The sequence below is a fragment of the Stenella coeruleoalba genome (assembly GCF_951394435.1).
Source record: "Stenella coeruleoalba genome assembly, chromosome: 10".
Taxonomy (NCBI): domain Eukaryota; kingdom Metazoa; phylum Chordata; class Mammalia; order Artiodactyla; family Delphinidae; genus Stenella; species Stenella coeruleoalba.
The window spans coordinates 59188986-59215556 of record NC_137156.1 but is presented as its reverse complement, the minus strand read 5'-3'; the positions used below and the strand labels follow the sequence as shown (position 1 = coordinate 59215556).

At 43.9% G+C, this 26571-nt stretch overlaps 1 protein-coding gene and 1 long non-coding RNA gene across 2 annotated transcripts in view; both read left to right on the top strand.

The window, feature by feature from the left end:
* The first annotated feature begins 2810 nt into the window (after window positions 1–2810).
* LOC307192164 lies at window positions 2811–17055 on the top strand. The gene is made up of 4 exons (XR_013829995.1): window positions 2811–3141; window positions 6559–6641; window positions 9333–9446; window positions 17042–17055. It is a non-coding gene; the product is annotated as an uncharacterized lncRNA (long non-coding RNA).
* The window catches only part of GASK1A (golgi associated kinase 1A), a gene marked incomplete at its 5' end in the record, with an annotated part of 71632 nt that continues 62104 nt past the window's right edge, over window positions 17044–26571 (top strand). Inside the window, one exon of the mRNA XM_079932797.1 lies at window positions 17044–17171. The remainder of the gene's footprint in view (window positions 17172–26571) is intronic.

Genomic DNA, 26571 nt, shown 5'->3' with positions numbered 1-26571 from the left:
TCTCCTCTGAGGGCTTTCTGATAGATGTCCTCTCTTACCCCCCACTGATGCAGTGACGGCATGCTGTCCTGGGTCAGTCTTAAGCTGCACTGGAAGGGGACATTCATTTCTTGGGTGAATTGAACTGCTCTTCTTACTCTTCGCATGGGCCCATTGCTTATCTTCCCCGTTGGTGGTGGTGGTATGGAAGGGAGAAGGATAACTGACATTGAAAGACATCACATTCCAGGAACGCAAAGATTATAGCAGTTGCTATGGTCTCAATGTTTGTGTCCCCTTCAAAATTCATACGTTGAAATCCTAACCCTGATGTGATGGTATTAGGAGGCAGGGCTTTTGGTAGGTGCTCTCATGAATGGGATTAGCGTTCTTACAAAAGAGATCGCACAGAGCTCCTTAGCTCCCTTCCATGTGAGGGCACCGCAAGAAGGCCCTGTCTATGAACCAGGAAGAGGGCCCTCACCAGAATTCGAACATGCTGGTGCCTTGATGTTGAACCTCCCAGCACCCAGAACTGTAAGAAATAAACTTCTGTTCTTTATAAGCTACCCAGGCTATAGTGTTTTGTCTAGCAGCCTGAATGGACTAAGACAGAAGTTTAAGAGCAGTTGTGGTTGTAAAATATATGATTCAGTGATTAGACTATAACATTCCAAATGGTAAATTTAACATGACCAGGAAACCTATTACAGTTAATATTTTCCTGAATATTCTGCGTAAGACTTGTATTTGCACTTATTGTAATAACCTTTGAGGATGTCATTGGAAGCCAATATTCATGGGTGGCATGATGATTCAATGCCGTTAGTAATGATCTAATCAGCATTCAATAAATGGTATTAAAGAACTGAAGAGGCAAGAATATCTATATTGTTTCAATTCTGTGGTGCGTTCAAGGATTTGAGGGATGATCAAGAAAAGACAAGACCTGAAACATATAATATTGTACATCAACTGTACCTCAATCCAAAAAAATTTTTTAAAGAAAAAGAAAAAGATAAGACCACTAGATGGCACTATTGTACAACAAACTACATTGGGAGGCCTCTGTACAGATTGCAGGACAGGGGAAGTCCCTTACTGAAGGGATAACCCAGCAGGGGAAGAAGGCGAGGGAATCCTGGGGAGGGGGTGGGGTGGAGAGGCGAATTGGAAAGGAGGCTTACTTGTCTAGGCAGTGTTGCTCAACAGCAAGGTGGGAGTCTCTGCCCTTCAGAGAGCGTTGAAGGGCAGCAGCAGTTTGGGGTCTTTTACGGCCACAGAGTTTGTCTTATCCATGGCTGGCCGACGTTAGGTGCAGTTTCAGGAATTATGCAAAGCAGGCAGGCTCTAAATGGCTAAAATTATGCTAATATGGGTTATGTTTAAAGCAATTGGATGAGTAAGAATTTGTAAAATGTGTAAAAAAATATTGTACCCTTAAAGCTTGTAAATATTGTACCCTTAAAGCTTGATATAAATTTCCTATGTTTATAGGTTATTCCACAATTACAACTGAACATTCAAATTCGATAATATTCAAATTGCATTAATTTAATATTAGGAACAGTGATGTTTTGCTAAAACTAGATTGCTGTTCTAAGATGAGTATTATGCTATAGGGTTTTTTGTTTGCTTGGCCTCACTGCACAGCTAGTGGGCTCTTAGTTCCCCAACCAGGGATCAGACCCAGGCCCTCAGCAGTGAAAGCTCACAGTCCTAACCACTGGACCACCAGGGAATTCCCTGGCATAGGTTGTTTTGATTTTGCCTTGGCAAACCTACCTAACCAAGTATCTTTGGTTGATGGGAATTGGGAATGGCCTACTCCAACTGTCAGCATGATTTCCAGGCTCCATATCTTCTACATGGAAAATATGTCAAAGAGTAGGAGCAGTGACTTACATCTGAGAACATCCCAGTGGGAGGGAAAGAGAAATCATGTTTACTCCTCAGGAATACCGAAGTGCCCTGGAGTAAGCTGACACTCTTTGGTAACAATGTTATCAGTAATGCTTTAAACTCCAGGTTCTTTTGAGCAGGGAGATCCTAACCCCTGCTCTCGCATATTTAAAGGTCTTTTGGAGGTGACCACAGACACTCCTATAAAGCTCTCAGGTTATGCAGACGATTGAGGACTTGAGGTTATCTTGAAAAGATGTGACCTGGATTCCACACAAGGGCCTCGTGGATCCTGGGGAAGTGTCGGCCTCAGTAGGATATGGCTGAGGGCTGGATGCTCCTCTGGACACAGCCTTCTTGGCAGTGTGAGATGAAAAGACTTGTAAACTGTGAGCCCCATGTGGGGCATCACAGTGGCCGGAGTAGTAACTAGACACATGAGGGCATTTGGCAGTGGTGGACAAATGAAGTGGCGGACAAGGCTAAGAAAGGTTGCAGGACTGTGTGTAGGCTTCTAACTGGGGCCCGGATTCACTTCTCACCCTCCGTCACTCATTCATGGTGGCTCTCCCTATGCAGGACAGAAAAGCACCTCCTTTTTGACTTTCTAAGGGTCTTCTGGGTATATATTAAGATCGCTACTCTGTTCCTCGACTTTCATTCATTCAGCAAACGTTTCGGTGCCTCCTCTGTCTTGAGGTCTCCACCCCGTCCAGGTCAGGCCCTCAGCCCAGTTCAGCTGTCTCTCCAGGTCCCTGATTTCTCCTCTAGTCCCTGAAGGGAGGGACTCACCAGTAGGTGGAAAATCTGCCAGGCCGGGGCCGGGCCTGTCCCGGCAGGGAAGAGGCTCCTGCCTCCAAGAGGAAGGATGACCTCGCAGGCTCCACTGCTCATTGGCTCAGCTGGGCCCCGCCCCTTCACCCGATATCCAATGGAATGAAGGCCCTGCTTCCTTCTCCGGCCTTAAGGTTAGGACAAGCCAAGTCCTCTGCCTTGACTCAGAACGCGGAGTCTCATGGATTCCCTAGTGGTCCAGTGGTTAGGACTCTGCACTTTGACTGCCGAGGGCCAGGGTTTGATCCCTGGTCAGGGAAATGAAATCCCGCAAGCCATGTGACGCGGCCAAAAAAATAAAAAAGAATGCGGAGCCTGAGAGGAAGACACTACCTCGCCTTTTTTTCCTCAGGCTCGTCTGGTGGGAACTAGAAGGAGGAATCACCGAGATGTGGGGTCCTCTAAAATCACTAGAGAGAATTTAAGGTAAATTATAGGTTGACAGGTCACTGTGATGACGTACTTTCGGCTCAGCCATTGCTGTTAGCGCGTGAGGGTTTGGTTTTTGAAGACCCGCGAGTGGTTCCTCAAAGCTCTGTTCACTGGAAAGGGGCAGAGGCCCTCAGAGCCCACAGTGAGCGGGTCTGGCTTGGTCTGAGCACGACGGGAAGGACCCTGGGGGAGACCGGCGCGGCTACTGCTGCTCCCGGGGTCCTCACCCCAACGCCCATGCTCGACTCGTTCGCATGGAGAGGGCGCGCTGGCGGGCCGGGGACGCCGGCCGCAGGCTCCTGACGCCTAGTTTCTCGTCCCCAGGACAGCCCGTGGCCTATTCAGACTTGGAAACTGACACAAATTCAAGTGTTGACACCGAGGTTCTCAAATTTTTTTGTCTGCGCTCCAGGACGCGCTGTCAGCAGAGAACACTCCCCTTGGTCGCTCCAGCCCCGTCTTGTCCAGGCTGCGGAGACCCCAGCCCTACCCCTAGGCCTGTGCACAATTACTTAACGCTCTTTCCCTTTTCAGGTGGTCTCAGGAAATCAGTCTGTGATCACTTTATTCGCCTTACTCGCCTGGCCATGTTTAAACCCAATCTGGAAGCGATTCGTAGAGTACCCAAAGTTTTAAGAGGACTGAAATGGTTTTCTCCCCCCACCCCCATGGAGGATACTTCCTTCACAGAATTGGAGAACGTGGAGCCCTGGATTAAGATTGGCTCATATGAATGTTTAATCTAAAATCTTGGGACTTCACTGGCGATCCAGTGGTTAAGACTCGGGGCTTCCACTGCAGGGGGCACAGGGTTCCATCCCTGGTTGGGGAACTAAGATGCCTCGTGCTGTGCAGTGCAACAAAAATAAATAAATAAAAATAAAACTCTCCTGAGGGGTTATATCTATCAAGCGCCTAATATGTGTCTAATGTTTAGCATATAATATCCTATGCACAGTATTGGGGCTATGGAAACATTATTTATTTATTTATTATTATTATTTTTAAATTTTATTTAATTTTATTTTTGGCTGTGGTGGGTCTTCATTGCTGCACGTGGGCTTTCTCTAGTTGCGGTGAGTGGGGACTACTCTTCGTTTCAGTGCGCGGGCTTCTCATTGCGGTGGCTTCTCTTGTTGCGGAGCATGGGCTCTAGGCATGTGGGCTTCAGTAGTTGCAGCACGCGGGCTCAGTAGTTGTGGCTTGTGGGCTCTAGAGCACAGGCTCAGTAGTTGTGGCACACGGGCTTTGTTGCTCCGTGGCATGTGGGATCTTCCCGGACCAGGACTTGAACCCGTATCCCCTGTATTGGCAGGTGAATTCTTAACCACTGCGCCAACACGGAAGCCCAGCATTTCTTGATTTAGTTCTCTTCCCATCCTTTATTTCACTCCTCATTACATTCTCTTAACGTAATTGTCATAACGTAATTGTTAAGGTTCACAATCAATCAGATAAAACATATGGTCCCTGCCATTAGTGAAGTGTGTTGTGATTTGTTTCCCACCTGGGCTTGTTGTTTATGCTTCAATTCCATAGCTATGGTTTTCCCCACAGGAAAGTATGAGTGTTTTGTACTTTGTAAGGGTGGCCTCTGCTGCTGTTCTACTTCCAGATGCTTTGCTTTTCATAGTGTCAACTGTACAGATCACACCTTTTTGCTTAAGGCCATTTGTTTAATATGTCAGTAATATTAAGTATCCACTGTAAGGGATGTTTATTACAAAGATACGATGACAGAATCATGATTTAAGAGAATTAAAGTACACAACTACAAGGGTACCCAGTTACTCAGTATGAATCCCTGCTTTTGTTACCTTTGGACAAAAACCATCCATGAGTTTAGCAGCATTACCTGTGTAGGTTTGCATTGTGTTGTTTTATTTGTTTTTGTTTTTGACAGTGCCACAGGGCTTGTGGGATCTTTGTCACCTTTAATGTGTAAACCTTGCTGATTCATTCTGTGGGATGGCAGAAGGCTTATTTCCTAATGATGAACTGGTTAACTGACCTAGAAAGGGAGTTAGAACTATTAGTTTACAAATAAAATTGCTTGGCTTCCCTGATGCAACAATATTTAGAACTTGGAGTATTTGAGACATGTCATGAAGTTGATGGATCATTTAATATGGTAGTGTTTTTCTTCTCACCACCTATCCCCAACACTCTTATAAAATTGAATGATCATCTTATAATCAATCTGTATTTAGAGGAAAAAAATAGTAGTAGAGAGACATCAAGGTGTTCCTAATATGGGATTTCCCTGGCAGTCCAGTGGTTAAGACTTCCCTGGTGGTCCAGTGGTTAAGACTTCACCTTCCAGTGCAGGGAGTGAAGGTTTGGTGCCTGGTCCGGGAGCTAAGATCCCACATGCCTGTGGCCAAAAAACCAAAAGATAAAACAAAAGCAATATTGTAACAAATTCAATAAAGACTTTAAAAATGGTCCCATATCAGGGCTTCCCTGGTGGCACAGTGGTTAAGAATCTGCCTGCCAATGTAGGAGACACAGGTTCGAGCCCTGGTTCGGGAAGATTCCCCATGCTGTGGAGCAACTAAGCCCTGTGAACCACAACTACTGAGCCGGCACTCTAGAGCCTGCAAGCCACAACTACTGAAGTCCACGTGCCTAGAGCCCTTGCTCTGCAACAAGAGAAGCCACTGCAATGAGAAGCCTGCACACCGCATCGAAGAGTAGCCCCCGCTCACCGCAACTAGAGAAAAGCCTGCACACAGCAATGAAGACCCAACACAGCCAAAAAAAAAAAAGAGGTCCCACATCAAATCTTTAAAAAAAAAAAGATGTTCCTAATAAACTATTTTCAAATTCCATTTTGACTTTTACTACTGTCTGACTGTGTGGATTCTTGGGATTTTTTTTTTTTGGCTGCATCGTGTGGCAGGCAGGATCTTCATTCCCAGACCAGGGATCAAACTCACACCCTCATGCAGTGGAAGCATAGAGTTTTAACCACTGGACCACCAGAGAAGTCCTGACTCTAGGGATCTTAATTGGAACTCCAGTTTTCTTTTCAACCCATAACATTCTCTCCACTGTACCACTGTATGCCCTAGTTTCCTTTTCTGTCCTCTTTCCTAAGATGTCTTCTTTGGAGTACTGAAAATTAGTTTTGTCAGTCCACCTTCGCATCTGTTCGCTGAACCAGTCAGCTGAATATGTACCTGGGAAATTGTATACTAATTATATTCTCCACACAATTTCTGTTTCTGTGTTCCCTCTTATGCCTGCTGTCTCACCTCTGTGACTTGAGAATTGCCACCGATACAAGGCAATAACTAATGAATAGTATTGATAGTTCATGTAGCCCCCAAAAAGAATGGGTCAGATGCTATATGCAAGAATTAGGGTCAGTAGAATTATTGTCACTAATGCTTCTTTCTTTACTTTCAGTTCCTGAGAGTGTTACCTTTCCCTGAGACAGGAATAAAAGCGGTCAGATGACGACAACAGTGTCCTTAACAACCTGGCCCCAGGTGAGCTGGGTTCCCTCTGCCCCTGCATGTATGCATGTGCATATGTACAGATATATTTATATATGCACATATTAAAGTATACAAGTGTATATAAATATAAGTTTATATATGTTACATATGCATATATAAAATATATGTAACATACTTTTATATATATAAATATGTAAATTTGCTTTCTCATTGAGGTATAACTTATAATAAATATAACTCACTGTATAGCTCACTTTTTAGAAATATACACACCTGTAAGACCATCATTCATATTGAGACATAGAGCATTATCAGTACCTCAACAGACTCCCTCATGCACCATCCCAAGCAGTCCACCCCAAAGTTGACCTTTATGGGACTTCCCTGGTGGTCCAGTGGTTAGGACTGCCCTCACTGCCAAGGACCTGGGTTCAATCCCTGGTCAGGGGACTAAGATCCCACAAGCCGCGTTGCCAAAACAAACCAAAACAAAAAAAGATGACCATTATTTTGACTGCTATGACAATATATTGGTTTTATTTGTTCTTAAATTTCATGTAAATGGAATCATTCAAAATTTACTTTTTTGTATCTGCCTTCTTTTGCTCAGTTTTATGTCTGTGAACTTCACCCGTGTGGTTGCACATAGCAGTAGTTTGTACTTTCTCATTGCTGAATAGTTTTCCATTATATGATTATACCACATTTTATTTATTCATTCTACCGTGGATGGACATTTTGATTGTTTCCAGTTTTCGACTACCATGAATAAGAAGGCAGTGAACATTCTTGCTTATGCCTTTTGATGGACACATGCACTCGTTTCTCTGGGGTGTATCTTTAGGAGTCAAATTGCTAGGTCATAGGCTATACATTTGGTTAGTTTTAGTAGATGCTGCCCAACAATCTTCTGAAATGGTTGTTCCAATTCATACTTTTACCAGCAGTAGAAGAGAGTTCCAGTTGCTCCACATCCTTGCAAATACTTCTCATTCATTCTTGATATCATATTAGGTTTTTTAAATTGCCTTTTCTCTACTAAGGAGTGATACAGAGCACCATTTCCTATGTTTATTGCATACGTGGATGTCCACTTATGTGAAGTCGCTGTTGAGATACGTTCCCATTGTTTCTTACATTGTGTGTCATTTTTTTCCTCCAAGTTGTAGTAATTGTGGATATGAGTCCTATGTCAGATGTATGTATTATGAAATTCCTTTTCCCAGTCTGTGGCTTGCTTTTTCACTCTCTTATTAATTTATTTTTTTGGCCGTGCCTCGAGGCTTGCAGGATCTTAGTTCCCCAGTCAGGGATGGAACCCGGGCCCCCTGCAGTGGAAGCGCAGAGTCCTAACCACTGGAAAGCAAGGGAATTCCCACTTTTTCACTCTCTTCATGTTGTCCTTTGATAAACAGACTTTTCTCTAGCCCATCTCAAGTAAGCGGTACTTTCCTATGCTTCTCTGACCTCACTACCTCTACATGGGGGTGGGGAGTCATGGACAAATGTGAGAGCATTGTGCCTGGGGTCGTGAGAAAGGAGACAAGAAGGAGGAAGAACTTGGATGAAAGCACAATTGAGAAATGACAGGAATGTGAGCAGCCCAAATAATCAGCCAAATATATTATACAAAGTGGGAAGGGGCTCAGAGCTAAGGTAGCAGCCGTATCCCATTATATGTTAGTTTTTCTTTTATATATATATATGTACATTCATGCTCAGGCCCAAGCCTAGCTTCTATATTATAGTCTATTTGGAGGTCGCATATGTTTGGAAGCTCATAGTGAAGGTGTATTTTGTTCTAACTGGGAAAGTATGTGGAACTCTGGCTGGCTGTCTACCTTTAATTTGTGTCCTCTTCCTCTACACCTTCCAACTTTTACACAAAAACCTCTCAGGCACATGAGGGACCCAGTACTAAATGTACGTCCTTGTAGATGCTGTTCTCAGCCTCTCATTGACAGTTTTGACCATCACCAAAGTCCTGAGGCCTGGGATAGGAGGAACTTGTCGTTTCAGGAATCAGTGGCTTTTGAGGATGTGGCTGTGTACTTCACTGAAAAGGAATGGGCCAGCTTGATACCTGCTCAGAGGGCCTTGTACAGGAGTGTGATGCTGGAGAGCTCTATGTAAGGCCTTCCTATGTACGGCCTCTCTGCTGCTGTTCTCTCTGGGCCCTAAGAAGCTAAAGGTTCTCTTACAACTATTAACTGACCCCAAATGGCGATGTTAAGAGTTTCCAGGTACACAGAGCCCTGGAGTCTATTTGACTTTCAAGAAGGCTTTCCTTCTTTTTCCATCATAAAAGCTGTCCTCCCCCTGTACCTGCCTTAGAGGTGATTCTCTGGGTACACCAGGGCTCGAGCAATCTCTTGGTACCCTCACCCTAGTATTGAACCTCCAGATTATCTTGAGAGAACTCAGCCCCTTTGTCTCCGTGTCGGAGTTGCTCCTAGGAGCCATACATCCGTTTTCCACAGTTAGAGAATTTTCCATTCTTTAACAAGGAAGGTAAAACATTTTGTTTTCCTTTAAATAGAAATTCGCCTCCCAGAGTGTCTCAGGCTTCCTTGGAAGCACTGTCCAAGATCTCCTCCCAGAACCTGTCCTGTACCTGTTTAGGGTACCTCTTGCTCAGTTCCCCCAGGGTTACTCTCCCCGCCGAGACTGACCCGTGTGACTCTGCTCTTCATTGTGTTGTTTCTTCTTCCCTTCAAGCAGCATCGTCCACTTCCAAACTAGCTCTGATCTCTCATCTTGAGCAAGGGAAAGTGTCACGTTTCACCCAGCCCCAGGGACCCCTAAGCAGGAGGAAGAGGAGAGCAGGTTCTACAGGTGAGTTAAACAAGGAATGCCCTTTGTTTTTATTTGATTAAAATGATTAAGTGTGTTCTCTCTGCCCAGCATCATGGAGTGTTTGGGATCCTTAATCACACTGTTTCTGATTGGTCTGTTTTTCATCTATTTAAATGGAATATGCAACACCGTGCTTCAGTGTCTTACATACTAGGATGATTTTATCCCTGGGGATATGTGGAATGATTTTTCGAAGTACTTTACTGGTTATGTGTGATAACCATTTACCAGTTTCTCCCAGTTTTACAAAAATGATAAACTCAGTGCAAGTATTATCTTGTCAACTAATCAACAAAACAAATAGAAAAAATTATTTTTGCTTTTCATGATTATTAATAAGTTAAACATTTTTTAAAATTTGATTCTTATTTTATTTTGGAGTACAGTTAATTTACAATGCTGTGTTACTTTCAGGGATACAACTAAGTGATTTAGTTATACGTATCCATATACCGATTCTTTTTCAGATTCTTTTCCATACAGGTTATTACAGAATATTGAGTAGAGTTCCCTGTGATATACAGTGGGTTCTTGTTAATGATCTATTTTATATGTATATTAATGTGTATATGTTAATCCAAACCTCCTAATATATCCCACCTGCCCACCTTTCTGCTTTGGTAACCACACGTTTCTTTTTTAAATCTGTAGTCTGTTTGGGGCTTGTCAGGTAGTTCATTTGTACCAATTATTAGATTCCCCCTTACGCTTCACCTACCCAGGCAGATGTCAACTCCTGCAAAACCGCTCTGCTGAGGGTTCGTCATCTGTACGTGGGGAGACTCTAAGGAAGGAGGCTGGAGGTGGGGACCTTACTGCTAGGAGACTTGGAGACTAGGTGACTTGTCAAAGCTCTTCGAGGCCAGCGGGTCCACCATCCTTTGGGTGCACTGAGCTTGGTTAAGCTGTAGGGGGGCCCGCCTGGATCTGGTGATGGTGGTCCCATGCAGAGGGGACCAGGCACTACAGGGCCAGCGGGAGTGCATTTGCTGGTACATCCTCCCCAGCTCCCTCAGCCCCAGGACCCTCCATCCTTGGGACCCAAGCCTGCGCAGGCTCCAGAGATGTGACATTAGCTCAGGTTACCAGGCCTGAGGGGAATATAGTAGGCATTTCTTTCCTTCTTCTTTTTGTTTGTTTGTTTCTAATTTAACTTTTAGGTTATATTGGAGTAGAGCTGATTTACAATGTTGTGTTTATTTTAGGTGTAGAGCAACTTGATTCAGTTATACATATCAATATAGAAATTCTTTTTCGAATTCTTTCCCCATTTATGTTATTACAGAGTGCTGAGTAGACTTTCCTGTGCTATAGTGTGGGTCCTTGTTGATGATATATTTTCTATATATATGAGTGTGTGTATGTTAATGCCAACTTCCTAATTTATCCCTCCTGCTCACCCTTCCCCTTTGGTAACCATAAATTTCTTTTTGAAGTCTGCGAGTCTGTTTCAGGCTTGTGAAGTAGTTCATTTGTATCAATTTTTAAATTCCACATGTAAGTGATATCCTATGATATTTGTCATTCTCTGTCTGACTGAGTTCACTTAGAATGATCACTTCTAGGTCCATCCATATTGCTGCAGATGGCATTATTTCATTCTTTTTTTTTTTTTAATGTCTGATGGATACTCCATTGTGTATATCAACCACATCTGCTTTATCCATTCATATGTTGATGGACATTTTGGTTGCTTTCATGTCTTGGCCATTTTCAATAGGGCAATGAATGTTGGCGTGCATGTGTCTTTTTTTTTTTTTTTTTTTTTTTGCAGTACGCGGGCCTCTCACTGCCGTGGCCTCTCCCGTTGCGGAGCACAGGCTCCGGATGCACAGGCTCAGCGGCCATGGCTCATGGGCCCAGCCTCTCCGCGGCATGTAGGATCTTCCTAGACCGGGGCACGAACCCGTGTCCCCTGCATCGGCAGGCGGACTCTCAACCGCTGCGCCACCAGAGAAGCCCCAAGTGTCTTTTTGAAATAGGATTTTCTGCAGATATACTCCCAGGAATGGGACTGCCGGATCATTTGGTAGCTCTAGTTTTAGTTTTTTAAGGAACCTCCATACTGTTTTTCACAGTGGCTCTTAACCAATTTCCATTCTCACCAACAGGGAGGACGGTTCCCTTTTCTCCACACCCTCTCCAGCATTTATTGTTTGTAGACATTTTGATGATGGCCATTCTGACTGGTGCGATGTGATAGCTCGTTGTCATTTTCATTTTCATTTCTCTGATAATTAGCCACGTTGAGCATCTTTACATGTGCTTTTATTTTCTTTTTCCCTTAAACAGTGTGAGTAAAAGTTATCTCTTGAAATGGGCTTCTGGAAAGTCTTCCCGTTTTTGAATTCTTCTTCGATGACCTACCCCAGGACATTACTTGAGGGCAGGTATCACTTAACGCCCCTCAGGCCTTGTGAACATTAAGTGCCCAGCAGCACCGGGTTTATAGCTGTTGTTACAGGAAGCGGCCACAAGGCGGCAGGATTTCTTCATGCTCCAGTGCGGTGACTCAGGCAGCCAGAGCCTTAGGGAAGGTTGTGTTCCTGGCTTGTAAATGAGAGGGGAGTGTGCCAGCACAAAGACTCAAGGGCTTGTGCCTCATTCCTTCTTCCCCCTTACCCTGGCAGATGGCAACCCCTGCATAACCACTCTGCAGAGGGTGCTGTCGTCCGTACAGGGGGCTACTCTAAGGAAGGAGGCTGGAGGTGGGGACCTTACCACTAGGGGACCTGGTGACCAGGTCCCTTGTCAACGCTCTTTGAGCCCAGGGCGTCCACCATCTTTTGGGTGCAGTAGGCTTCGCTTAGGTGTAGGAGGGCCTGCCTGGATCTGGTGATTGTAGTCCCACCTCGAGGGGATGGGGCACTCTGAGTCCGGGCGGGGCTCATTTGTTGGGACATCCTCTCCCCGGCTCCCTCCGCACCAGCGTACTCCAGCCAGGGGACCCAAGGCTGCTCAGGCTCCAGGGATGTGACACCAGCCCAGGTCACTAGGCCTGAGGGGAATAGAGTAGGCATTTCTTTCCTTATTTTTTTTGTTTTGTTTTTCATTTAACTTTTACTTTAAATTGGAGTTGAGTTGATTTACAATGTTGTTTTTGTTTTAGGTGTACAGCGAATTGATTCGTTATAGATATCCATATGTCTATTGTTTTTCGAATTCTTTCCCCATTTAGGTTATTACAGAGTGCTGAGTAGAGTTGTCTGTTCTGTATAGTAGGTCCCTGTTGATGATCTATTTTATATATGTGTGTGTGTGTGTGTGTGTGTGTGTGTATGTATGTTAATGCCAACCTCCTAATTTATCCTCCCTGCCCACCTTTCCCCTTTGGTAACCATAAATGTCTTTTTGAAGTCTGCGAGTCTGTTTCTGTTTTGTCAAGTTGTCATTTGTATCAATTTTTACATTCCACCTATAAGTGTTATCCTATGATATTTGTCTTTGTCTGACTGTGTTCACTTAGTTTGATCACCTCTACGTCCATCCATTTTGTTGCAGATGGCATTATTTCATTTTTTTAATGGCTGCATCATATTTCATATATATGTATACCACATCTTCTTTATTGAGCACCTAACGTGAGCCAAGTATTATTGTGTGGAGTTTATATTCTTTATCTCAATGGTATAATAGCTCTGTGCAGTTAGGGGTTATTATTGTCACAATTTTTTTTCCCATAAATAAATTTATTTATTTATTTATTTAGCCTGTGTTGGGTCTTCGTTCCTGCACGTGCGCTTTCTCTAGTTGCAGCGAGCGGGGCCTACTCCTCGTTGCGGTGCACAGGCTTCTCACTGTGGTGGCTTCTCTTGCTGCGGAGCACAGGCTCTAGGTGCACAGGCTTCAGTAGTTGTGGCCCGAGGGCTCAGTTGTTGTGGCTCACGGGCTCTAGAGCTCAGACTCAGTAGTCGTGGCACACAGGCTTAGTTGCTCTGGAGCATGTGGGATCTTGCCATGTCCCCTGCATTGGCAGGCGGATTCTTAACCACTGCACCACCAGGGAAGTCCTATTGTCAGAATTTTACGAATGAATACATGGGGGTTTACTGAGAGGTTTGAATTCATATTCAGTGAGTTTGTCTCCACGTGTGACCGTGGTTGCACCACTTTCGTTTTTCATCTACCCCTATTGCTGCCTTGTGCCCCACTCTAGGTTCTTGAGGTAGGTATCCCAGGCTTCTCTCTCTTCACTATTCCTGGCCCTGCCGCTGAAAGACCTCCCGTGACCTGGCTTCCGTACACGGAGCCTGTGGAAGGGCCAGTCGCAGCCTCTGTCTTCCCTTCCATACTCAGAACTGAAGATCTTACTCAGAGGCCTTACTGGTGAGGAGTCAGACGCTCACAGAAAATAATAGGAACAAAAAACAGAAAGGTTGGGGAAAGCAACTGTAGAGTTTATCACAGCCTGGCGATGGGGAAGGAGGCTAGAGAACCATGTTGGCTGGCAATCGATGTTACATAAATGAATATGTATGTGAAGATCTGATCGTTTATGTAGCAGAGCCAACTGTTGAGATAGGCATGTATGACAAGAAGCTGATAGCTGCTTGGACTTGCTAAAAATTGAATTAATTTTAAGCAATACAGTGTTTAGTGAGAAGTGGCTGTGCCTCAGTATATTTCCAATGCCAAGAATATGCTGGTACCTAATTAGGCACCTGAGTCTTGTGCCACCCTGTGATAGAATCTGCACTGCATGCCATCCGTGCCAGGAGAACCAACCACCAGTCCAGCAACTGGAATGGAGGAGAAGCCCTCAAATGGACACTATAAGGTGGAGGGTTATTGAGATAATACCTGAAACAATGTCCTGAGAGCACCATGTTGCTGGATTTGACTTTAATAAAGTTTTTGCTCCAGGCATATTGATACCTCAGAAAAGCCTGTGTAATTATAACAAAATTAGAAGTTTATTTTTTCTTTATTGAGTGTTGTAGTACAATGGGAGCTGACACAGCAAAATTTGTTAACATTGCTAGAAGGTGGGTTATGTCCTTCTAAATTTCACTGCATCTACCAACTTGTAGGCAATAGGGATATGGTACAACCAATTTAAATTTTATATTTTAAAATACCACTCAGAAATGTTTAACTTAATATGATGATTTGAGCACAGACATCCAACTCTCTAATTCCCCATCCTTGTGACTGATCTTGTCCTGAAAAGAATACAAAAGAGAAGAGAACAAATAGCAATATACTACCTTTTGCCTCAGTTCTTAAGGACTTTTCTTCATTCTTAAGGACTTGTGTAGATGGATCTGAATTGATCCTGAGGGATGACTCAAAGCCTTTTCTGAGAAAGTTTCTGTTTCTTAGGCAGCAAGTAGAGGAGATTTGAGCAAGGTTTTATTAATGTCCCTGAGTTTGGAGGAGCTAGGAGGGCATACTGAGTGACTGTTGAGGGACCAGATGAGAATGTCAGTATTTGTTGCAATAGCTCAGTAGTAATAGAAACTCTATTAAACATTAAACAAAGCCAAAGATGGATGGGTCTTCTCTCTAACTATCCTATTCTGAAGAATAGGACAAAGAAGGAAGGTACACACAACATGGTCAGATCACAGGACTTCTCGGTCAAAGATAAAACTGCTAAAGCCAGTACCTGGTGGATTGGCATCATCAAATGTGAGAGACACTCTGTAGGTTCCCCTCAATTCCTGAATTCTGGTCGATCTTCGAATGGGAATGTTGACTCGTATCAAACAGTCCTGGAGCTTACTGTCTGTGGGGAGGACCGCTCACACGGGCAATGAGCTCTTATTGCCATTCACCAAAGAGTCACTTATTCTCTCTGCGGGAGGGTTATTCTTCACACTCTGTTGAAGTCAGGCTTGGCCATGAGACTTGTTTTGTCCAATGCAAAGTGACCCTGACCCAGCCTCATGCACAGCATCCCGTTCCCTTTGAGTAGGATGCCTCCCCTTCCCGAGTTGCCTACTTAGAGAGCTGCTACTCATCCCAAACAGTCAGCTGGCTCAGAAGCCTTAGCCCACCTCTTCAGGCAGGTGTCAAGAGCAGCCTTTATGATAGCTCTGGTCATATTATTCATTTCCACACCTTCTCTCTCCCACCTGGAGATCCTTGTGGGCAGAGGATAATGTTCTAGTCATCTTTGTCACCCTGGCCCCTTACATAGTTCATGGCACGTAGAAGATACTTAATAAATCTTGGATCAAGAAGTGAGTGAGTGAAATGATTTCTGCAATCAGTAGTTACAGCATATATTGGACAGTTCAGGCGCGTCAACATTCATTTATTTGGCAGGCATTTATTAAGCTCATTCTTTGTGCCAAGCATCGTGACAGGTGCCAAGATTACATTTGTGAATAAGTTAGTCATGGCATCTGTCCTCATAGTGCTTAGGAAACCTACAAGAAGATAGACAGCCATATACAGTGGAAGGCAGGAGTCTGGCAAGAAATACACTTTCATGAATCCCACCCACATTGAAAGATCAGAGGGCAGAATATAGAATTGGGGTGGAGTACTTCCCTGGTGGTGCAGTGGTTAAGAATCCGCCTGCCATTGCAGGGGACATGGGTTCGAGCCCTGGTCCAGGAAGATCCCACATGCCACGGAGCAACTAAGTCCGTGCACCACAACTACTGAGCCTGCGCTCTAGAGCCCGCAGCCACAACTACTGAGCCCGTGTGCCACAACTACTGAAGCCTGCGCGCCTAGAGACTGTGCTCCACAACAAGAGAGGCCACTGTAGTGAGAAGCCCATGCACCACAACGAAGAGTAGCCCCCGCTCGCCGCAACTAGAGAAAGCCCGTGTGCAGCAACAAAGACCCAACGCAGCCAAAAATAAATAAATAAATTTATTTTTTTTTTTAAAAAAAGGGACTTCCCTGGTGATGCAGTGGTTGAGAGTCTGCCTGCCAATGCAGGGGACATGGGTTAGTGTCCTGGTCTGGGAAGATCTTACATGCCGCGGAGCGGCTGGGCCCGTGAGCCATGGCTGCTGAGCCTGCGCGTCCGGAGCCTGTGCTCCGCAATGGGAGAGGCCACAACAGTGAGAGGCCCGCGTACTGCAAAAACAACAACAACAACAAAAAAAAGGAGTGAGGTGGGGCTTGCTCAGGTTAAGGTCTGTCCAATGCCTATGGCAAGAGGTTGTTGAATTAATGCCTGTTATGAAGCTAGGAGGCCCTAGAGGCATAGTGGGCTCAGAGCCACAGATCTTCTTGGTGAGGAACAGATTATGGGAACAACTGTACTCATTTTCCTGAGTGTGTCTTAGTTCTCTCTCCACCCTTGTGAAGCCAGGACATGATACAGCAGTTAGGCAAAACCCCAGGCTGAATCAAAGCAGAGAACAGCTTCCATATGGAATGTTGGCCACGCAGGGGTGCTATTTACTTCTTCAAATCCTCATTATTTAAAACATTTCTCTTATACTCCTGATTCTGGGACTAGCCTAGGTGGTCTCTGTCAAACCGCACCTGCCAGCCTTGAAGTTCAGTGCACTTCCTCATTTTTATGCCTTCTGAGGGGGTTGCTGTTTGTGACTGGGGAGAGCAATTCAAGATACCCATTACTATGCGTTCTTGGAATTCATCCTCAGGTCTTAAATGGTGTGATCAGCTAGACAGTGTCTCCTGACCTTGAGAAGGAGCGATTGGCATTAGGAAGCACGATGAGCTGATGCTGCCCTTCACTTATTCTCTAGACTGCCGCTTGGCTCCAGGAACAAGGTAAGAGAATCATCATAGCTTTTCTGAGGGCTCTGTGAGCAAGGCCTTGATGAGGCTGGAAGAGAAGACAGCTGTCATTTGATGAGCACCCATTAGGTATTACGTTCCTTGCGTTCATTGTCTATTTAAAACTTTCTAATAAACTTCACGAGGTAGGCATTATATCCCCATTTTATAGATGAGGAAACTGAGGCTGGATGGGTACATTATTTGTCCAAGGTTATACAGCCCAAAGTGGTGAAATTCAGTTTTAAAACCAGGTCTGACTATCTCCACAGCTCCAAATTCTCTTTCTTCATGTGATTTGCAAGATAGAGCCCCTGCCCTTGTAGCATTTGTAACTTGCTTAGGGAGACAAGATTCCTGAAAGTATGTTTAACAAAAAAGGGTGACAGCAACTTAAACTTGATGAAAGAGAGCTACTTTTATTGACATGGGAATGGTCACAATATATTGCTAAGTAAGAAAAAGCAAGCTTGAGAATAGCAAGGTAGGCTCCAGTGGAGGCAAACAGTGAGGTGTATCGTGCCCCCTACCCGGATCAAGATAGCCCAGACGGCTTCCTCACATCTTCTGCCTGTCAGCCTCCTCCCAAGGGCCAACCACTGTAATGATTTCTCTTACTATAGGTTAGTGTAGATGACAAACAAAATAATTCAGTATCTGCTCTTTTATGTTTAGATGCTTTTACCACCTTTTGTCTGTGAGGTTTATCCATGTTGTTACGTGTAGCAGAGGCTTTTTAAAATTGCTGAGTACTAGTCCGTTGCCTGAATATACCACTGGTTGATGGCTATTTGGGTGGCTTCAGACTTGGGGCTTTTGTAGATACTATGAACGTTCTTTTACATGCCTTTTAACTGACCTATTCATGTATATCTCTTGAATATCTATAGGTAGATAGATACATTTATATAATTTTATATTAATTATTATATGAGTGGAACTGTTGCATCATACAGATTAGGCATATGCTTGGCTTTGACAGATACTGCCAAAAGTTTTACAAAATAGTTGTAATGATGTATCCTGCTGCCAGCAGTGTATGAGAGTCTTAGATACTCTGCAGCCTCCTCTTCATAGTCTTTTCTAGTTCCCCGAACACGGATCGAACCCATGCCCTCTGCATTGGAAGCACGAGGTCTTCATCACTGGACCACCAGGGAAGCCCCTGGGTAGTCTTTTTAATATTAGCCATTCTGGTGTTAGTATAGATGTAACATATTGTGGTTTTAATTATATTTCCCTAATGACTAATTATGTTGAGTACCTTTTTCATATCCTTTTTGGCCATTTGGCTATTCTTTTTGTGTAGGTAGTAGCATTGGGGTGAGGGTTCTAACTGTGCCTGCAGGGGCTGGCATGGTTTGAACTTCCACTGGCACCAGGAGAGGGAGCCCCCAGGGTTTCTTACAGGCCTGTCGAGGTGTGGAGCAATAGGAGAAGAGGGAGGAAAGAGGCTTGAAAGCTGTTAGTGATCAAATATCAATAATGAAGTTAGACTCTGTATTACAATGTTGCTCAGCTCTGTGGTGATAAGATAATAAATCTGAAATAGCCAATACTCACCTCGTTGCCTACACTTGGAACACAAGATAAATACGTATGAAAATGAGACACTGGTTATCTTAACCCTTTGGTCTGGACCAGGGAACTAGCCTTTAAATGTGATGTGTCCTGCTTGGCTGAGCTGTGACTGTTTTCCAGGTGAGAACTAGTGGTAGAATTTCAGGAAAAAAAATACAGTCGTGACATAAGCATGGATCCTTGACTCCCCAAGTAGTAATAAGCTTAAAGAATATGTCTTATGTAAGTTATTTCTTCTCAATTCCCACAGAGACTGTGGAATAGAGAGGGAAGGCATCATTTTATATTTGCTTTTATAAGGAATATAAATGTTAATTAGCTCGTCCGTAGTTACTGCTTTCTGGAGCAGTAATTTCAGACAAGGATTTTGAAATACAAGGTCAAAGTGTATTTAAACGTTTTAATAATGATTTCATTATTTTAACATTAAAGTACATGCTGACCATAAGGTGGTTTACAGCCTCATCCCTGGTCATGTGCCTTGAGTCTAAATTTTCTCTGACCTGCCATTAGAGACAAAGTTTAAGAATTACTGCATAAGGGATGCAACTCTTAATAAAACAAGGTCCTAATGTTCCAGAAACAAAAGGAGCCACCTGGAGGGCGCAAAGGGCAGTGGGACTGGCAGGCCCTAACTCGCCCCTCTATAATTTGTTGTCTTTCCCTGAGAGTTACTGAATTTTCTCCTCTCTGACAGTGTGTCTGACCCCTAGTTTACTCAGATATGGTTCCTCTCTAGCCAAGGCAAGGACAAAAATCCATTTTACACTTTTCCCCAATTCCATGAGTGGTAGAGCCTAGATTTTGAGGCTTACTTTTTCCATCTATAAAATGGAGACTATAACAGCTACTTGTGGGGCTATTATAAATATTTTTTAAAAAATTAAATGCACATGAAAAAACCTTGCACTATACACCTGATCATTGTGGACGCTCAGTAAGTGTAGCTAATTACTCGTTGAATTCATCCATTCTGGAAGTTGATATAACTGATATAGACTCCGAGCTTCCTTTAGGCAAGGGTGACTAACCCCCTGGCTTGCTCCGTACTGTCCCAGTTTTAGCACTGAAAGTTTAGCATCCCAGGAAACCCCTCCTCAGGACACAGAAAGTCCCAGTTTTTGGTGATGGATGTAGAAGTCTGGGGGAGAATATAGAACCCCACAGGGTTACATGAAAAATAGGGGCCGAAAGCAGTGCTATTTTTAGTGTCAGATGGATACGGCATAGATTATCTGCCTTCTGTAGTTGCTGTTGCTTATTTTTTCCCCTTACCATTGATGCAGGCAACCATGATTTATGGTTCACAAAAATGGAGCATTCATTGTAACATCACTCCAAATGATGTGACTTAAACGTCCACCTTAAGTGTGTTGTAATCAGGAGCACTAACAGTCTATTTTACATTTTGCTTGTGAATTAACTATTGGACTTTGTATTGAGATAGTGCTAGTTTAATTTTTGACACTGAATATCATGACCATGTTTTCTAAGAGTTCAGATAATGAAAGCAAGAGTGATTATCCTACCAATGCCAGTATGACACAGACATCACTGAAAAAGAAGGCTAAGTGACTTATTTTTTTATTGAAATATAGTTGATTTACGATGTTGTGCCAGTCTCTGCTGTACAGCAAAGTGACTCAGTTATACACATACAGACATTCTTTTTTTTATATTCTTTCCCATTATGGTTTATCCCAGTAGATTGGATATAGTTCCCTATGCTATACGGTAGGACCTTGTTGTTTTTCCATTCTAAATGTAATAGTTTGCATCTACTAACCACAAACTCCCAGTCCATCCCTCTCCCTCTCCTCTTCCCCCTTGGCAACTACAAGTCTGTTCTCTATGTCTGTGAGTCTATTTCTATTTTGTAGATAGGTTCATTTGTGGCATATTTTAGATTCCACATATAAGTGATATCATATGGTATTTGATAATATCTAGTTGTATCCATTTTGCTGCAAATGGCATTATTTCTTTTTTATGGCTGAGTAGTATTCCATTGTATATATGTACCACATCTTCTTTATCCATTCATCTGTTGATGGACATTTAGGTTGGTTCCATGTCTGGGCTATTATGAATAGTGCTGCTATGAACATAGGGAGGCATGTATCTTTTCGAATTATAGTTTTGTCCAGGTATATGCCCAGGAGTGGGATTGCTGGATCATATGGTAATTCCATTTTGAGTTTTCCGAGGAACCTCCATACTGTTTTTCATAGTGACTGCACCAACTTACATTCCCACCAACAGTGTAGGAGGGTTCCCTTTTCTCCACACCCTCTCCAGCATTTGTTATTTGTAGACTTTTGAATAATTAGTGATGTGGAGCATCTTTTCATGTGTCCGCTGGCCATCTGTATGTCTTCTTTGGAGAAATGTCTATTAATGGCTTCTGCCCATTTTTCGGTTGGGTTGGTTTTTTTCGGCTTTTTTTTTTGAGTTGTATGAGCTGTTTGTATATTTTGGAGATTAAGCTCTTGTCAGTTGCATCAGTTGCAAATATTTTCTCCTATTCCATATGTTGTCTTTTCATTGGTTTCCTTTGTTGTGCAAAAGCTTGTAAGTTTGATTAGGTCCCATTTTTTTTTTTGCGGTATGCGGGCCTCTCACTGTTGTGGCCTCTCCCATTGCGGAGCACAGGCTCTGGACGCACGGGCTCAGCGGCCATGGCTCACGGGCCCAGCCGCTCCACGGCATGTGGGATCTTCCCAGACCGGGGCACGAACCCGTGTCCCCTGCATCGGCAGGCGGACTCTCAACCACTGCGCCACCAGGGAAGCCCCATATTATTATTTTTAAATTAAATCTAGGTAATATCTGTTTAAGTAGTCCTATTACATTTCTGTTATCTTTTTAAGCAATCTTACATTTATATAGCTTAAGAATATACAATGATATAGTTTATATAAATATCCAATAAAGAGTTTAAATAACTTACTATATGAGAGGAGAGAAAGAAACCAAAATTTTGTTATATTTTTCTCACATATTTTTCATTGCTACTAATTACTATTGCTAAGTAGTCCTATTTTTGTTTTGTTTAAATAATAGACTTTATGAAACAAAAATAAATAATATAGAATAATAGATAATTTAATATGACATCTGTTTATATATTTTTATGTTGAAGTAATAGCACATATATGTATAATAATTTGTTATATATTATGTTATTATGAGACTTTTTGGTATGATAGAGCTCTTTTTTGTTTTGTTTTTTTTTTTTTGCTATGCGGGCCTCCCACTGTTGTGGCCTCTCCAGTTGTGGAGCACAGGCTCCGGATGTGCAGGCTCAGCGGCCATGGCTCACGGGCTCAGCCGCTCCGCGGCATGTGGGATCTTCCTGGACCGGGGTACGAACTCGTGTCCCTTGCATTGGTAGGTGAACTCTCAACCACTGTGCCACCAGGGAAGCCCTGATAGGCCTCTTTTTTTGACCTGGGAGCCCTTTTGTCCTAGATCGACTCTCTAAGCGCTTGGCCCTCCTACCTGTATGCCTCAACTTTTACTATAATAATGTCATGGAACAAACTTCTCTAAGACTCAGTGATTTCCAATCGCAGCGTTTATCCTCATGCCTCTGGGGCTGCTGGGTGTGACTCCAAGCAGCGACTTGGGCTCAGGTCTGTCCCACGTGTCTCATTCTAGAGCTCAGACTAGAGGGTAGTGGCTACCCAGGGCTTGTTCTTTACATGGTGAGCCCCCAGAATGAAAGCCAAGTGATGCTGCACAAGCAGATATAATGCCTCTACTTGCTCACATTCTAACGGTTATGGTGAGTCCATGGCCAAGCCAAACGACAGTGGCACAGACACATGCTCTGCTCACAGCAGGGCGAAGGGGAGTGAATATTTGCTGAGCGATAATCAAAGCAATGCCAGCCCCCTGGGAAGAGCTTCCTGTGGGCCCCACTCAATGACTTCTATTTACTGCCCATCGACTGTCCCTTTTTGCAAGTGGGGCTGTGAAATACGTAATTCTTTTGGCTGAATACACTGCTGCCCTCTAAAATACAGGGGTTCAGTGAGTGAAGATAAAAAGAGAAAATGTAAACTGGATGTTAGCCACAAAGGAAGCTTCTTTCTTATTCATTCATTCCTTCATTCATGGATTCAACAAATGTTTTTGAAAGTTTGTCATGACACAGGCTTTGTTCTGGATGATGTAATTTATATGAACCCATTATGTGGTTGTAGGAATCCAGGGAGGTGGGCTGGGCAGGGATGATGGTTCTTATTTGTCAGGCGAGGAACGTGAAGCCATTGGAGCAGAGTTGCTTTACTGAGTACCCATAATTGGTGAGCGGCAGATTCATTATTGAACCCCAGTCTTCTCTCTTATTTCTTTATTCAAAAGCATTTACTGAGCAGTTACTTGGTGCTAGGCAAGTGGACACAGAAGGCCCAGAATGGTCCCTTCCTCTAGGGAGTCCAAGGTCCACGAGAGAGACCAACAAGGTAATAACTTCAGGGAACATGCTGTGCTGGGTCTTCAGAATAGAGAGGATTTGGGGGTGGGGGTGAATGGCGGTGGAGGTGTGTCCGGTTAGAAATGAGTGTATCAAGAAAAGGCTTTGAGGGACTTCCCTGGTGGCGCAGTGGTTAAGAATCCGTCTGCCAATGCAGGGGACACAGGTTTGAGCCCTGGTCTGGGAAGATCCCACATGCTGCGGAGCAACTAAGCCTGTGTGCCACAACTACTGAGCCTGCACTCTAGAGCCCACGTGCCACAACTACTGAGCCCACGTGCCACAACTACTGAAGCCTGCATGCCTAGAGCCTGTGCTCTGCAACAAGAGAAGCCACTGCAATGAGAAGCCCATGCACCACAATGAAGAGCCGCCCCTGCTCGCCACAACTAGAGAAAGCCCACGCACAGCATCGAAGACCCAACGCAGCCAAAAATAAATTAATTAAAAAAAAAAAGGCTTTGAGATGGAGGGAACTGCACTTAAGAAGGTTTAGAAATGTGTAAGAGGCCTGAGAGGTCATCAGAAGTCAAACGCTGAAGGACCTTGAAAGTTATGCTGAGGAATTTGCATTTAATCCCAAGAGTTATGGGGAGCAGGCCAGTGGCAGGTCCACATTTACATTTTTGTAGTGATGTGCAGGATGGATTGGAAGGAGCAAAAGCAGGGCCTGGGAGTCCCTCCAAGAGTTCTGTGAGTGAGACAAGAGTTTGGGTCAAAGAAGTGGCAGTGAGAATGGATAGGAGAGAGATTCCAGAATCATTTAGAATGGTCATTTAGACGTGGGAGCCAAGAAAGAGGAGTTGCTTAGCTCAGCAGTTCTCAGCCTGGCTGTGTTTTAGCATTAATTATGGTGCTTAAAAAAATGGATAGATTCTCAAGCCTTGGAAATTTTGATTTAGTAAGTCTGAGTTGGAATGAGACATGGAACCATACCAAGGAGTGGGCCAGTTGTGGGAATTCCCTGGTGGTCCAGTGATTAGGACTCCTCGCTTCCGCTGCAGGGGGCATGGGTTCCATGCCTGGTCGGGGAACTGAGATCCCGCAAGCGCAGGGCACAGCAAAAAAAAAAAAAAAAAAAAAAAAATAGTACCCAGTTGGGCAGCTGTCTGCGGTACCAATTTATAAGGAGCTCTAAAAGTCATTAGAGCAAATTGTAAGTCTTACTCCTCGGGAACGGTTAAGGTGAAGATAGATTCACTCCGCGATGAAGTAGGAAGCTCTCTCTGGTGGAAATAGTAAAATATTCCTCACTAGCACCAACCTGTCTCAGTTGAATGTTTCTCACTTGCAAGCTCCACTGTGTAACCAGAGGCCCTACCAGTATCCTGGGAGCAGCCAACTCTCAAGCAGCCCAAGTTCTGAAAGTAAATACTGCCTGGAGTGCTGTTTCCTAGAAAGGAGGGATTTATTGGTTGTCTAAATTTAATATAACTTCATAGGATTTCAGAGCTGGAAGGAATCAGTGTCAATTAGGAGTTAGTGAAGAAAGGGAAGGCAGGAGTCTAGGCAGGATCTTGTGCAAGGCAGGTGGATGATTGCAGAGCCCACGTGCGTCCTCAGCTGGATAGCTTATCTGCTTCCTCAGCTGTAGTCATTCCTGGACACTGCTCACGGTCATTCTGGGTTGTAAAAGTGGCAGTTGTTCATTTACGAATGGAGTTCCTACATTCACCATCTGGGTAGTTGATCCTTCTCTGAGCAGAGTATCAGGTGAACAGAATGGTGCTGAGCTTGGGAGTCGGGCTTCAGAATGTAGGGTTTTCACTCCCTGTTCGTATGCTACCCTTCACTTGTCTGGACCAGGTCCTGGAACAGCTTTTCCCAAGGGTGTCCCATGAGTCCTGAGAGGTGACTCCTCTGAAAAAGAGTTCTACATCCAGTAAACCTGGGAAAAACTGGGCACTATCCTCCTGTCTCAGAAAACCTCAACATATATTAGCATCAAAGGCTCTGGCAAGTCCTATTGCCAAAAACAAAAACAAAAAGCAAAGAAACTGAGCTCAGTGTTCTCAAACTTGACCAACAAAATCCCTGCCTTTAAAATTCCTTTTCTATATAACAGATACATTCTGTAGAAGACCACAAAGCTCTTTGAAAACGTTAAAGAAATGTCTCTGTTCTACTCTCAAGTACAGTGTTTTTCAAACTATACTCAGTAGTGGATGTTAGGGAAATAGAGTGATTAGAGACCACCGTTAAAAATAATTAAGATGGGGCTTCCCTGGTGGTGCAGTGGTTGAGAGTCTGCCTGCTGATGCAGGGGACACGGGTTTGTGCCCCGGTCGGGGAGGATCTCATATGCCGCGGAGCGGCTGGGCCCGTGAGCCATGGCCGCTGAGCCTGCGCGTCCAGAGCCTGTGCTCCACAACGGGAGAGGCCACATCAGTGAGAGGCCTGCGTACCACACACACACACACACAAAAATAATAATAATTAAGATGGAATAGAATAGAACATATTGGAGTGCACTACGTGTAACAGTGATTTATAAAACTTTGTTTTAGTTACGTTTGTACGTGTATGTTTGTGTAAAAGGTCATGACAAAGAATGTACATCTTATGTGGGTTGCAGTCAGAAAAGGAGGCTCAAAAGACCACATCGTCTCCCCAAACATCTGGAGAGAACACAAAAAAGTTTGTACTGTCTGTCCCTCTCCCCCTTCCTCTACATTCCTCAGCCAGCACTCAGATTCTCAGTTCTCGCCGTCCTCCCTATGCACAAATAAGCTCTGGTTTTCAGCACCGCATCCTGCCTCCTGTTCCTGGCTTATCGATTTCTTCCTCTTTCTCACGTGCTCTAGCAAATAGACTTTGGTTTACTAAACTACTAACTGACTATCTGGCCTCAGGAAAGTCACTTCAACTGCCTAATCCTCAGTTTCCTTATTTGAAAAATGGTGGTAATAAAATTTCTCTCTTAGGATTGCTTGTGATGATGAAATGAAATAACCTCTGGAAAGCATCTGGAACAAGATAAGGACTGAAAAAAATACTTTCCTTTCCATCTGTTGTAGCCCCAGCACACACACACACACACACACACACACACACACACACACACACACACAAATTTAAGGAGACCCTCTTAAGAAGCACTGTCATCAGTGACAACCTCAAAGCATTCTGTAGCAGGGAACTTCTGGGAACATACCAGTTTTTGTCCATCTAATGTGGTTTGTACTAGTTTCAATCTTGGAGGGTAATATTTTAGCCTGGTTTTCAGATTCTCTGAGTCCTACTGCTGACACTATCCCCACCTCCACCTTCTTGCCTGCAGGCTGTTAAGAATCCTGAGACACAACGTTGGGCTGCTTAGGGACACTGGTCTCA